The following is a 13,940-nucleotide window of genomic DNA, read 5'->3' as shown; positions in this document are numbered from 1 at the left end:
AAATTGCATAAATTCGTACACGTTGATTTACCTCGTACAAAACCGTGTTGGTGATCGGTTAACTGCTGTAATATATGGCTATAAACGTTATCAAACAGTATGATTTGAAATAACTTCGCAAAGTTTGGAATAATTGCAACAGGTCTGTAGTTTGTTGTCTCAAATTTAGAGCCGGATTTGAAGATAGGACATACCCTTGCAATCTTCCAACTTTCTGGGAAGACCTCAGTCTTTAAAATTAAGTTATAAAGATGTTGGAGGGGCGTGATAAGACAAGATATACAATCACGAATAAAAAAAGCCGGAATAGAATCAGCACCCATTGTAAAATTTGCCTTGATTTTCCGCACACATTTAGAAATATCCTCTTCATTTATAACAAAATTGTGTAAAACAGGTACATTTAAATTATTATCACAGATGTTATCACAGTCACATTTCGTATCACATTTCTTATTATCACACTGATTTGAACTTACAGATGAGGTACCACTATTATATTGTTTAAACACGCTGCTGAATAAAATGGCGAAGTTATTGACAATGTCCTGAGGATTGGCAAGTTTTTTCTCACCATGCGACATGACTCCGGGAATTCTTGAAGATTTGTTTTTCTCATTTACAAAAGACCATAGCTGAGAGGGATCATTTCTAATTTTCTCTTCCTCAGAATTTAAAAAATTCTGATATTCTTCCCTTGCTGCACTTCTTATTCTTTGATTTAATTGCCGCGCCCGTTCTTTGTGTGACAAAAGCTTGTATATTTTATACATTTTCCAATGATACTTCCTTTGTATTATTGCTCTAACAATGTCGGTATTGAACCATACTGGATAGACGTTTTTTTGTTTGTTTATTCGTGGAGGAACGTATATAGAAAACAATTTAGTAATAACATTAGTTAGATATTCGCAACCCTTATCTATATCTTCAATTAATAACATTTCATTCCAATTTACTTTTGATATAGCTTCATATAACCCTTTGAAATCAGCTTTTCTAAAATTAAATGACTTCTTGTCTGTTTGTGCTGGTTCAAATTTGGTTTCATTTATGACGTTGATAAAAAATTTCATTAATAATGAAGGATGGTAACTGTCCTCTTTTACCAGGGGTTCTATATTGTGCTCGATGGAAGAGCTTATAGCGTCCGATGTTACAATTGCATCCAGTATACGGCGATTAGCATTTAGAACGCGATTATGTTGTATTAAGTTGTTGAAAGTTAAAAATGCAACAAACGCATTATACAAATTTGTGGGACTGCGATTATCATATAAGCATGCGCAACAGTTTTCAAGATGATCCAGGAGAGCTCCATAGTCTTCAATGGGGGTTGACGGAGGAATGTACAAATTGATTATCAGTACGGGGGCATTTTTGATATGCATTTTGACTATTAGTAAATCGACTTGTTCCAATGGTGAGTTCGTGGATATGACTTCGGCTGAATACGTGTGAAAAATGGCTGTTAGTACACCTCGACCCCTTCTTGCATTAGAGGATCTGAAAACATGGTAGTTGTTGCACATTATTTCACTTGATTTTATCGAATCCGTTAGCCATGTTTCCGTTAACATAATAATGTCAAAATTTACAGTTGCAGAATTAATGTAGAAAATATTTAGTTTTAAATTAAAACCTCGAATATTTTGATACACAGCTCTTATTTCAAATTTGCTATTACTTATTCGTTGAGCTGAATCTAGTTTTTTACAATTTTTGGCATTCCATTCGTATATTTTAACTTGATCATTTTCACCTCCATCCTTTCTTCGTTTAAATTCAGATCTCACCGTATAAGCTAAGTTTCTTTGACGAACAGTAAGGTCTCTATTCACGTATATATTATTCTTGGTTCGATAATTTCTCAGTACATTTGAAACATCTTCCAAGGAATTTAATGTAATCAAAAGAGGTCTAATTTTATTGTCAACTCTTTTTCCTAAACGCATACTCTTAACAATTAACGTTACATTTACCACATCTTTTCCAATAATATCAACGAATTTTTTGCTATCCTCATTCCTGTTATCAATCTCATTCGCATTTGCGGATTCTGGTAAATTATATATTATCACATTGTTGGCACGTCTTTGTCGGTCATATATTTCTGATATTACATCTTCTTGATTTAGTTGATTATTAAGTTCATTGGTACCCACAGGCGTTTCTTTGCCCTCGATGTTTTTACCTTTTTTCAACTCAATAATCTCTTTCTTTAATTGAACTACCTCAGTTTTTAACTCGGCGTATGATTCTAATTGTTTCTGCAGTTGATGAATTGTGACTTGAAAATCATTAATTTTCTGGACAATATTGCAGTTATTGCAAAAATAACGCAATCTACGGCGTCCTGATTTTAAACATTCAGCCTCCGCTCGAGAAATATCTGCACAGTTTGTGTGATATACTTGACCACAAATATCGCAAGTTACACCTCCGCCATCATTACACAAGACATCGCACTTGGCACATGGAACAGACATAATTAACTAAAAAAAAATTATCACCACTTGGGAAACTACTAGTAACAATTTAGAGCTCTTAGCTGAAGCGTGCGTCTACTCATTATAGTGTGATGTGTGACATAGGGGTATGTATGGGAGAGAATGATATAAGGATGGCGTTGTTGCAGGAACCGTATGCAAGAGAGGGCCGGGTTGTTGGTGTGTCTGATGATATGCGAGGGCATATGTCCGCTGATGATGGTGGGGCTGCTGTGTTGATAGATGATAGAGGTATGCATGCTGAACAAATAAGCGAGGAAGGTCAAAATTTGGGAGCATGTGTGAATATAGACTGTGAGTTGGGTAGTATGCGTGTGGCGTCTGTGTATTGTCCATATGGGGATGAGATTGGATCGTATTTGGAATGGTTGAGGAAGGTGGTGGTTGGATGTGAGGGAATGGCGATGATGATAGGTATCGGCGTCAATGCCGTCTCCCCCCTATGATATAATATAATATATAAAAAAGCGTTAAGTTTAGGTCATTGCTTTATTGGTTTAAACGGTTGTTCTATTTATGACGCCATAGATATCACAAGATGTTATAAATGTAATACTTTTGGACACTCTCAGAAATATTATAAAAATACGGTTTCTTGTCCTCGTTGTGGTGGTAATCAGGGTCTTAAGGATTGCAATTCAGATACAGATTCATTTACTTTGTAAATTGTAATAATCTAAACATTAAAAATAAAAATAGTGAAATTAACGTTAACCACGCGGCCTGGGATTATAGCAAATGCGGGACACACCAACAAGTCCTCCAAAAAATAAAACAAGATTTATTTGGACTCCCAATATAGCAATCACGTGATGATTCCAGGGTAACTTCCTTGCCTCGTTCAAGTTCATTTGATCAATTTTTGTCAGATAATTCTGGTAATATCTGCATAAAAAATTCCAAAGTACTCTTTATTTACTATCAAAATGTTAGAGGCCTTAACACCAAATTAACTGACGTATACAATTCACTTGCTAGTTGTCACTATGATGTAGTTGCTTTTACTGAGACATTCTTGAGTGAGACTGTTCAAAATTCTGAAATCTCCGGTCCTAATTATATTATTTATAGAAGTGACCGCAAATATTCTTCTCTTGATTGTGAAAGAGGAGGAGGTGTTCTTCTTGCTGTACATTCAAATTTAAGATCTCACAAATATAAACTTGACAGTTTAAACTTTAGTGCGATACCAGTAATTGATGTATTGGTTGTAAAAATTTGCATGGCTCATGGTACTCTTAATGTTATTGTAGTTTATGTTCCTCCAGCCCCAAGAGTTAGTACCGGGGATGTAGAACTGTTTTTTGAACTTCTTTCCTCATTATGTTCATTACTCGGTAATAACATAATCATTCTTGGGGACTTCAATATACCAAGTTACTCTGCTTATTTAGTAAATTCTCAATTAAAAGATTCAAAAACTAATTCACTTCTTTACTTCTTAAATGTAACAAATTATCATCAATATAATTATATTACAAATAATTACGATAGATTATTAGATCAAGTTTTATCAGATAAGCAGTGTGTAATTGTGAAAGCTAGTGACGTATTACTTAACGAAGACGCCCATCACCCGAGTCTAGAAATTGAAACAAACTGCCTCAAGTTGTGTCATGGTAAATATTTGTAATAATGGTAATTTTAAAACCTATAATATCAGAAAAACTGATTTTCGACTGATTCTACAAAAATGGGAATTATTTTATAGTAAATATGGATATACACGTTATCTAAATATTTCGAGATGATGAGTATTTTATGAATTGATCGATATTGTATCAAGGCTGAAGCTAAAAGGATCATTCAAAATAACAAATATTTATGATTTTATAACCAATGAAGTGAAATCTGAGTTCTTGATCTTCCGAAATGGAAAGCTTGGACTTCCTCATAATACTTGGTGCAATAATTTTATGAAAAATCCATATGGATCACCACATCTCGTTCAGTTAACGATGCTGTTAGTGCTTTTAATGCTCTGTACTGATGAACAATATTGGTCTCATGATAACAACATTTTTTCAAATCATTCTCTAAATTTAAAATCATTCTCGAAGTGATAATTCCAAATGTTGTTGTAGATGAACTTGATGTGGATGGCATATTTTCTATAGCGCACTCATTTGCTGTTGTTTGTTTAGATTCTTGTTTCGAATAATAAGTTGGCTGTTTCCGTTTTCTCTCGTTTTGTGGCCCAGGAAACTGAGAACAGGGAACTGAGAATTTTGTCTTTATCATGTAAAAAAAGCTTTTAATAATATCGTATGTAGTACAACATTTGCACAAGAGTTTTGCACCAAGTGTTTAATTGATTTATGAAAAAAATAAAGTTTCCAAAATTGACAAATGTTAAATAAATACTTGCCAGGAAACTGATAATTTGACTGAAACCACACGCGTTCACTGATGAAAAACATTTTATTTAATAACGGACATTGAAAGTTTATCGTCAAATTGCTAACACGCGCCAAATAGACATCAAATTGGTCCAAACTGTCTAATTGGTATCTTCGCAAAAGTAACGTGATATTGTAATAAAAATTAAATATTGCCGACCAGGGAACTGAGAAATAAAACCGGTGGACCCTGTTTCACGTTGGTTAAAAACAAAAAAATAGTAAATATCAATTCAAATATGCTAATATCAATTATTTTCACTAATATTAATTAAGTATGTGCCACAATATTTGAATTAGCAGCAATGCTACTTATTTTATAACACACCACATGTCAATTTACAGGGTGAGGACAGACCAGGGAACTGAGAATTTTATGTTTTAAAAATGTTTCTGTAAACTTATTAGCATATTTTATCAACTATTTATCATTTGTCGGTGTCAATTCATGTATGATCTTTTGTTGTAAACAAATTTCAAGACAATATTTATGTTACATAAGGACAATCATTGGTGGTCTTTTGAAAATTCCCATTTTTGTAGAATTAGTCTTTCATCAGTTGTACAGCTTAGTCCTGAACACAGACTGGTCCTTTATTGCTAGCTGTACTGATGTAGACATTGCGTGGTCCCTTTTTTACTCCAAATTAAACAACATAGTTGAGTTGTCAGTTCCTAAAACCAGACGATTCAAAGAACGTCAGTACCCACCATGGTTTAATCGCCACATTATTCAAAAACTTAAGTTAAAATGGAAACTTTGGGCTATTTATAAACGTAATAATGATGTTGAATATTATAATCAACTCAAAAATTTAAGATCTGAGATTAAAAATGAGATCAAACTGTCCTATATCGCATACATGCAAAACATCGAAAGCAATATCCCTTCTGATCCGAACCTTTTCTGGCAGTATATTAAAAACTTTAAACAAGAAAATCTCATACTGAATTCGATGACGTACAACAATAAAATTATAAACGGTCCTATGAACATCGTTAATTCATTTGCTGATTTTCAGCAATCTTTTATCCCATCTGATCCCTGTGGTGCAATTTTCTCCTATCACGGTACCTCAGTTTTTAGAAAATTTTTCAGTGAAGAAGATTCTGCAAAAGATGAAAAACAAAATGACATCTGGGCCTGACGGCATCCTGTCTTTTCTATTAAAGGATTGTGCAAATGTCCTCGCTTTTCCATTAATGATTATCTTTATTCATTCGATTAACTCTGGAATATCTCCTTCCCTTTGGAAACAGTCATACGTTTTTCCTGTCGTCAAAAAAGGAAACAAAAGCGAAATAGAAAATTATCGGCCCATAACGTTGTTGTGTAACTTTTCTAAAGCATTACATAATGCTATTGTTCATCATATTAGAACATATATCACCCCATTACAGCATGGCTTCTTCAGAGGTAGATCCATTGAGATTAATCCCAGGTTGATTGTATTTATACCGATTTCTCAAAGGCATTTGACAGATTAGACCACTTTAAGCTACTAAATAAATTAAGCTCTTTCGGTATATCAAATGCATTTATAAAATTATTCAAATGCTATTTAATTGGTAGAACGTAAACTGTCACTCTTAGTGGTTTCCATTCGGATCAAATACATGTCACCTCGGGGGTTCCACAAGGGTCAATTCTTGGGCCTTTATTTTTCATTATGTTCATTAATGATCTAGTATCTAATCTGGATTCTCAATGTCTTTTATACGCTGATGACCTAAAAGTATTTAGAAAAATATCATCTTTTTCAGACCACCTTAAACTTCAATCTGATTTAAGAAAAATTGAAGTAATGTGCCTCCAAGAAGGGCTTCCTCTAAATATTTCGACGTGTGGTGTAATGACGTTCTCATTGAAACATAATAATAGCATTTATGTGTACCATGTAAGTGACTCGGCGCTTCAACGGTTTGTTACAATTAAAGATTTGGGAATCATTTTTGATACAAAGTTATCATTTTTAGAACATTATGATTCAATAGTAGCATCAGCGGTCAGAGCTTTAGGATTCATAATTCGAAGCAGCAAGCATTTTCAGAACAACAAGACTCTCCTCTGTTTATATTTCGCATTTGTGAGATCAAAATTAGAATACGGTTGCACTGCCTCAAAATAGAGAATTTACAACGCAAATTTTTAAAATTTCCCCACTTTAGAGCATTCGATTTTTATTCGGATAGAGGTTTTCCTCATGATACACTGCTATCCATTTTCTCAGTTCAGAGGTTAGAAATGAGACGTGTTATTTTGTCTTTATGTTTTCTCTTTAAGCTTGTAAATGGTAAAATTGATTGAGATGTGTTATTGGGAAAATTGTCTTTCTTGGTACCTAGACTACATACCAGAAATCCAGAATGTTTTTACGTTGAATTTTCAACAATAAATGTACATATGTTTTCACCTATTGTCACTATGTGTCGTAACTATAATAATTTATACAGAAATCATTTTGACCTATTCAACAGCAGTATCCGCCAAATTAAAAGTTTGCGTTTATAATTTTGAATTAGATTTTCTCTCTTTTTTTTTTCTTAATTCTTCCCCATCCTTATAAATGGTTTATCTGTTAGGATGGCTAAATAATAATAATAATAATAAGTGGTGGGTCTTAATAATAAAGTACTTTATTATCCAACAGACTTAAGAGTCTACGAGGATACATACAACATACAACTCCTTGTTCTTACGTGTTATTAATGTAAGAATAACATAAATTAAATTATTTAATATTGAGCGGACAATATAAATTATAACAACAACCCAAATTAAAAAATACACTTACAGATAAATTTAAACAACTGGTACATATTACGTGAATACACTAAAATATTGAACTAAAGACAAATGACATTTTTACATTGATGACAAAATCTTCTTGGATGATAAATAAATATATCAATACTAAGTATAGTATATATATAGTAAGTATGTGAGGACAGGTCGTGAGAGTAAGAGGAGGGGTCGGGAATTGGGAGACTTAATTGGGGAACTGGATTTAGAAGTTTTGAACAGACCATCTGATTTGTTCACTTTTAGCGGGCCAATGGGAGAGTCGGGCATTGACGTCACGCTAGTTAATGGTGGCTGGTTGGAAAGGTTTGTGTGTGACACGTGGGGGGAAGACTGGGGTGTGAGTGACCACAACTGTATGTTGATCGGTGTGGAAGGTGTGAGGAGGAAGTTCAAAGCGAAGATAAAAATGAGGAGAGGATGGTCCATGGGAAACATCAACTGGAAGATGTTCAAATCTGAATTGGGAAGGGAGGCCTATATGACCACTCCTGAAAGCTTCGCGAGACTCCCGGGTAGCGAGCAGCTAGAAAGCCTGCACGGATGGATCTGCATTGTTGACAAGGCGACAAAAAGGTTTGTTAAAGGTAAGAATAAAAGAGCACACTGGTGGACCGAGCAACTAAAAGATTTAAAAGGTCGTGTTGGGAAAGCACGAAAAAAATGGCAGTTGACTTGTAAACGAAAGAGGAACTTGGACGGAAACGAGAGGTGCAGGTCCGAGTACCAACGCTTGCTCAGACATTATAAAAATGGCAACAAGGAGACAAAGGTCTTATGGTGGAGGAATTTTGTCCGGTTTGTTGGCAATTTAGATCCGTGTGGTGCAGTTTATAAGCTCTATAGGAGTGAGAAGGACGAAGGACTGGTAGGCGTATGGGACGGTGATAGGAAAACGGAAACGTGGAGGGATACGGTGGAGGTATTGTCGAGAGAGTTTTTCCCAGTTGACGTTCACGTGAACTCTGAATTGTATGAAGGGGTGGAGGGTGATGTGGAGAGAGTGAATTATGATGAGGTTGAAAGGAGCGTGAGGAGTATGAGGAAGAAGGAGTTGCCGGGAATGGATGGCGTGACGCCTGAAATGATGGCGCTGTGTGGAAGACTGTTCCGGAGTATGTGTTGAAGGTGTTTAATGCATGAATGGGGAAAGATGGGTTCCGGACGAATGGAAGGTAGCGCGACTGGTCATCCTCTTGAAAGGCATGGATAACGATAGGTCTTCTGTCGTATAGACCTATCGGCCTTTTGAGTGTGATGGGAAAAGTGTTTAAGAGGGTACTAGTGGGGAAATTGGCGAGGGTACTTGAAAGAAGAAGGTTGAGGGCTCAGTTCGGATTCGTGAAAGGCTTGGGAATACAGGATGCGTGGATAAGAGTGAGGCAGGTTGTGAGTGGTCGGAAAAGAAATACGTGTTGGGTATTTTTGTTGATTTTAAAGGAGCGTTTGATAATCTGAGCTGGAATGCGGTGTTGAGTAAATTGATGGAAGACGGGTGTAAGGAGATCATAGTTTGGGCGAGTTATTTTAGAGATCGGAAAGTGTGTGTGGGAGGAGGGGCAAATGAGGTGGAAAGGAAGGTGTGTAGAGGATGTCCACAAGGATCTATCTGTGGATCGGCAGTTTGGAACATGGTGATGGATGGGTTGTTGGAAGAAGGGGGATATCGTGTGTGGCGTATGCGAATGATCTGTTGTGTATGATTGAGGCGGATAATAGAAAGGAAATTGAGGATGTGGGAACGGAAGTGATAGAAATGGTGGTTGCTTTGGGGAATGAACTGGGTATCGAGATGTCCAGGGTGAAAGGGGTTATGATGCTTCTGAAGGGATCGTTGTCTGACTCGAGACCGCCGAATGTGAGGGTTCAGGATAAGCGTGTGAAGTATGTGAAAGAGGTGAAGCATCGGGGTACAAGAGTTAGTGAGCGTATGAATTTTAGGCCGCAAGTCGAGAGTTTGGGAGGTAGGGTCATCGGAGAGATGGGGAAATTGAGGCATGTATTGAAGAATGAATGGATAAACGAATGGTACGAGTGATATATAAAGGATTGGTGGTTGCGTGTGGTTCGTTTGGTGTGGGGGTATGGTGTGATGTGTTGAGGTTTAGATATGCGAGGGAGTTGGTGAACAGGTGTCAAAGGAGCGTCTTGTATGGGTGCATGGTGTTTTGTAGGACAGTGAGTACGGATGCGATGCAAGTGTTAATGGGAGAGTTACCGTGGGATTCGGAATTTTTGAGGAGAGGAGTGAAGTTTAGGGTGAAAAGGGCGGTGAGTCTACGAGAATTGGAATGGGTGCAGATTAGGTTAGAAGAGGGAGAATCTGGAGAAAAAGGATGTGCTGGATGCGAAACTGTGGGACATCTGGCAAAGAAGATGGGATATGAGCGAGAAGGGTAGAGTGACTCATGATTTTGTTCCGAGTGTGAGGTTTGCGAGTGAGAATGTTTGGTTTGAGCCAGGAATGTTTGGGTTATTGGTAAAACCACAGTATAGAAATTTCATTCGAGATACACCCACATAAAACTTTATGACAGATAATTAGTGAAACCCCTGCACAATGGCAACAGTAATTTATTGTTTTTAACACCCTATGCGACTAGATATCGGCACGTTCCGGCAGAATTTTTCAGGGCCGTACTCTGTTAAAAAAATAAGGTGAAATAATGGACAAATTGTATTAGTTAAATAATAACTATTTATAAGATTATAAGTCACTATAACCACTGACAAGTAAGACCTGAAATCAGTTATTGAAATGAAGACCAATTCAAATCTACCCAAAGTACCTTTTAGAAATTTGAGTAAACAATTTCATTACCGAAAGCAGGTAAAACTTTCAACTCTACCCGAATACCGCTCTGTATAAAATGACCGGTCAAACCCTTTTCATAATTTATGGTTGTGGTTTCAGGAGCACGGCTTTTTGAGTGATTGGTGCCATAAAAATTTATGTGGGTGTATCTCGAATACGGTTACTATATATATAAAACTATCTAATTCATGACGACTTGACTGTCCCCAACACACAAAAAAGTACCGTTAAGAATTAATTCTGTTTAAACAATCAAATTAATAACCTAAGTTTTTTAAGTTTGCCTCAATTTATTGCACTGAAAAGAAAAACCCGTTAGAGTGCATGGATTAATGGAAATGCAATCACTTTTTCGAGTATGGGCAATAGCAAGCATTTGGCTATTATTAAATTTAAGGGATTACAACTTAAAGCATAAGACAAATTCTGAATTTTAAAAATGCTAAATTTACTTGAATCTAACGGATAATCGTAAAATGGTTGCATTGACAAAATCGTATATCCTATCAGGAAAATCTCGTTGTCAATACTTTTTACAATTAAACGAAATGTGCCATGTATAGTAAGTTACCAAAAAGTATCGTAGTATTACAGGCATCTACCTGTATATAATATCCAATATTATGTTATATAGGTATGTATATATGAATTCATTGTATTTTTTTAACTTAGAAAGAAATCTGCTTGTTCTAATATGCAAAGATAATCTTGTAATTCGTCAAAATTTGTTTAGGTGAGGTCTTGGCGGCATAACTTCAATTTTTGTTTTCTTTTTCAGTTGTCAGATTTGATGATGTTTCCATGTTAGAGATTTTTTCACTCGTTTCCTTTAGCATTTCTTTCGTTTCGGACGTGTGTTTTGTATTTGTTTCAAATCTAGAATAAAATTACGTTCATTAGCATTAGTTCATAAAAAATTGCAGTAACATACCTTTGCAATGTGGCGCCTCATTCTCAAAAACAATCACCGTAAGTTCTTCATAATCAGTGGAAGTTACTTCAGTGATTAATGGTGGTCTTTCCACCTATCTGAAAAAACTGCTTTTGTTATCTACGTACAGTTATCAATAGAGAGCGGAAAATATACAGCAAAATTTTGAGAAATATGATCATATGATATGCACCAAATTTATGCAAATATGCAGTAACTTTCTTAATATATGCAGATATATGCAGTTGCATATACCCTAAAATTAAAAAAAAAGCTTAATAAGCGAACTAAATTTATTTATAAAATTCAAAAACAGGTTTCCCGAGCTTACATTTTATTACAAAAAATACATAAATCACATTGCAAAGTGTTTAATTACATCTCACTAACACATAAATCACGTTTTTAAAGATAATATTCTTGTACTAAAAAATAAATATAAACAGATCAAATTAAAAAATAGTAGTAATCCACTTTTTAATTACTATTTTGGTAACAATTTATTTTTAGATATTTTTCGAAACATTCTAACAAAAAGTTTTTCCGGTGATTCTAAACTAAATGTATTTGTAAATAGAAAAACTGCGTACTGCGTCCACAGATGTAAAAATACTTACCGGTTTAGGGCAGGCGCGACAAAGTACAGTTCGTTCTTGAAGAATAAGTTCAGGAAAAGGTTTAATCCATAAATTAATTTGAGTTATCTTCGACATATTGATACACTTGTATCCCTTTAAATGCTTTCAATGTAAACTCACGATGAAAAATAATAACTGTATAACGTCCCTTCGATCACCACTAATAAACGTACCATTAATACACTTAACTAACGAACAAACATATTGGGAATGAAGGGTATTTCCAAAAGTAATTAGGGCGCGAATTTACCTGGAAGGATGGTTTAACACCCAGTGGTGTCTCCAAACTACCATAAAACCCGAACCTTTTCTAGTTATTTGAAGCTCAGGACAATATTTGTAATATGATTCATAAAATTTCGTCTTTCTAGATAAATGCCGATAGAATGACAATATTTTTTTTAAATTGGCACAAAAATTGATAAAAATGCAAAATATGCACCCATTGCGTGAAATATGCAGCAGAAGGCAAATATATGCAAATATGCAATTTTTTTATAGCTGTATTCATTTTTAATTAGCATGATTCGTTCACATATTAAACATCAAGACTTATATGCAAAAAATAACGGATATGCAAATTTCATAAAATCCGCTCTCTAGTTATCAAAAATAATAGAAACACGTAAAAATTAAAATGATTACTTTATTAGATATTAACTTACCTAGTATAAATAAGTACAACCCACACTGAATGGCACAAATTTTCACAAAACTACGCTAAAAATGAAGCGAGTAACGGATACACGAGAAAGTTTCGGTGGTTGAGAACCAACTGGAAATAAAGGAATGCTTCACTGTGAAGTGCAATAAACATAAATACCGAAAAAAGGGAAAGTCCGAATGCACACCCCAAACATCTGATGTATTGTATAGTAAATAGGGAAGTTGAGCATTATTTTTTCGTTAGATGAAAAAAATTTAATAAAACTAAATATTAATCACTCTCTAATTTTTTTGGTAACCATAATCACTTTATAAAGGTCTTTATAAATTCAAAATTCGACGAAGGAATTCTTCAAAACCTTGTCCCGTTTTAAGGACAATGGACAAAGAATTTTTATAACTTTGTTTGTGTCGTTGGGTTTTTTCGCTCAACCCCAGATGTTCTATTTATAATTTGCCAAGCAGGTACTTACAAAGTAACACTTCCAAAGTAAACAAGTTTTCAGAAATAATTATTTTATTAAAAATTATTAGAATCAAAAAACTTGTCTTTGGTGTATTTCTAATAAAGCCGTTGTATATTTTGCTTTAAATATAATTAAGCATTATGAAGGCCACTTTTTAAAGAAACGACGACCCACATCTAATTGATAACATAATTTATAAAAAATGACGAAGAAAGGACGGCCTTTTGACGTCATTAATTGACGTCAGAAGTAAGTCATAAAAATCTCGTTATTATCACGTGATTTTTTGGGCGAATGACATCGCCTACGAGTTATGACCAAAAATTGACGTGAATTAGACGACAGTCTGCTGCTTGGGTAGTTAGACCCTCAAGAAGGATTGATGCTATAAGAAAACCCACAAACATTTAGAATTATGTAATTATTTATGTAATTAAACACAAATCAAGTTTTCGGGATTATGTAAAGTTGTTATTATTATTTAAACTGTATAATAACAATTAGAAAATCTATCACTGAGTAGAACATTTTAAACAAGCTTTTTCTGTGTAGTGAAAAAAATCTTGCAGCTCTGAATTCAGGTTTGTTGTTAACAATCACATAAATAAGACTTCGAAGTTCCTCATTTGCTAATGCATCATTTCGACATTGCAGTTTACACAATAAAATTAATATTTCTTCATATTGTTCCAATACTCGATCGCACAAGAC

Source organism: Zophobas morio, unplaced genomic scaffold, assembly GCF_036711695.1.
Source record: "Zophobas morio isolate AGI-343-1 ecotype UQ-CSIRO unplaced genomic scaffold, CSIRO_AGI_Zmor_V1 ptg000030l, whole genome shotgun sequence".
Classification (NCBI taxonomy): Eukaryota; Metazoa; Arthropoda; class Insecta; order Coleoptera; family Tenebrionidae; genus Zophobas; species Zophobas morio.
This window is presented reverse-complemented; position numbering follows the sequence as displayed.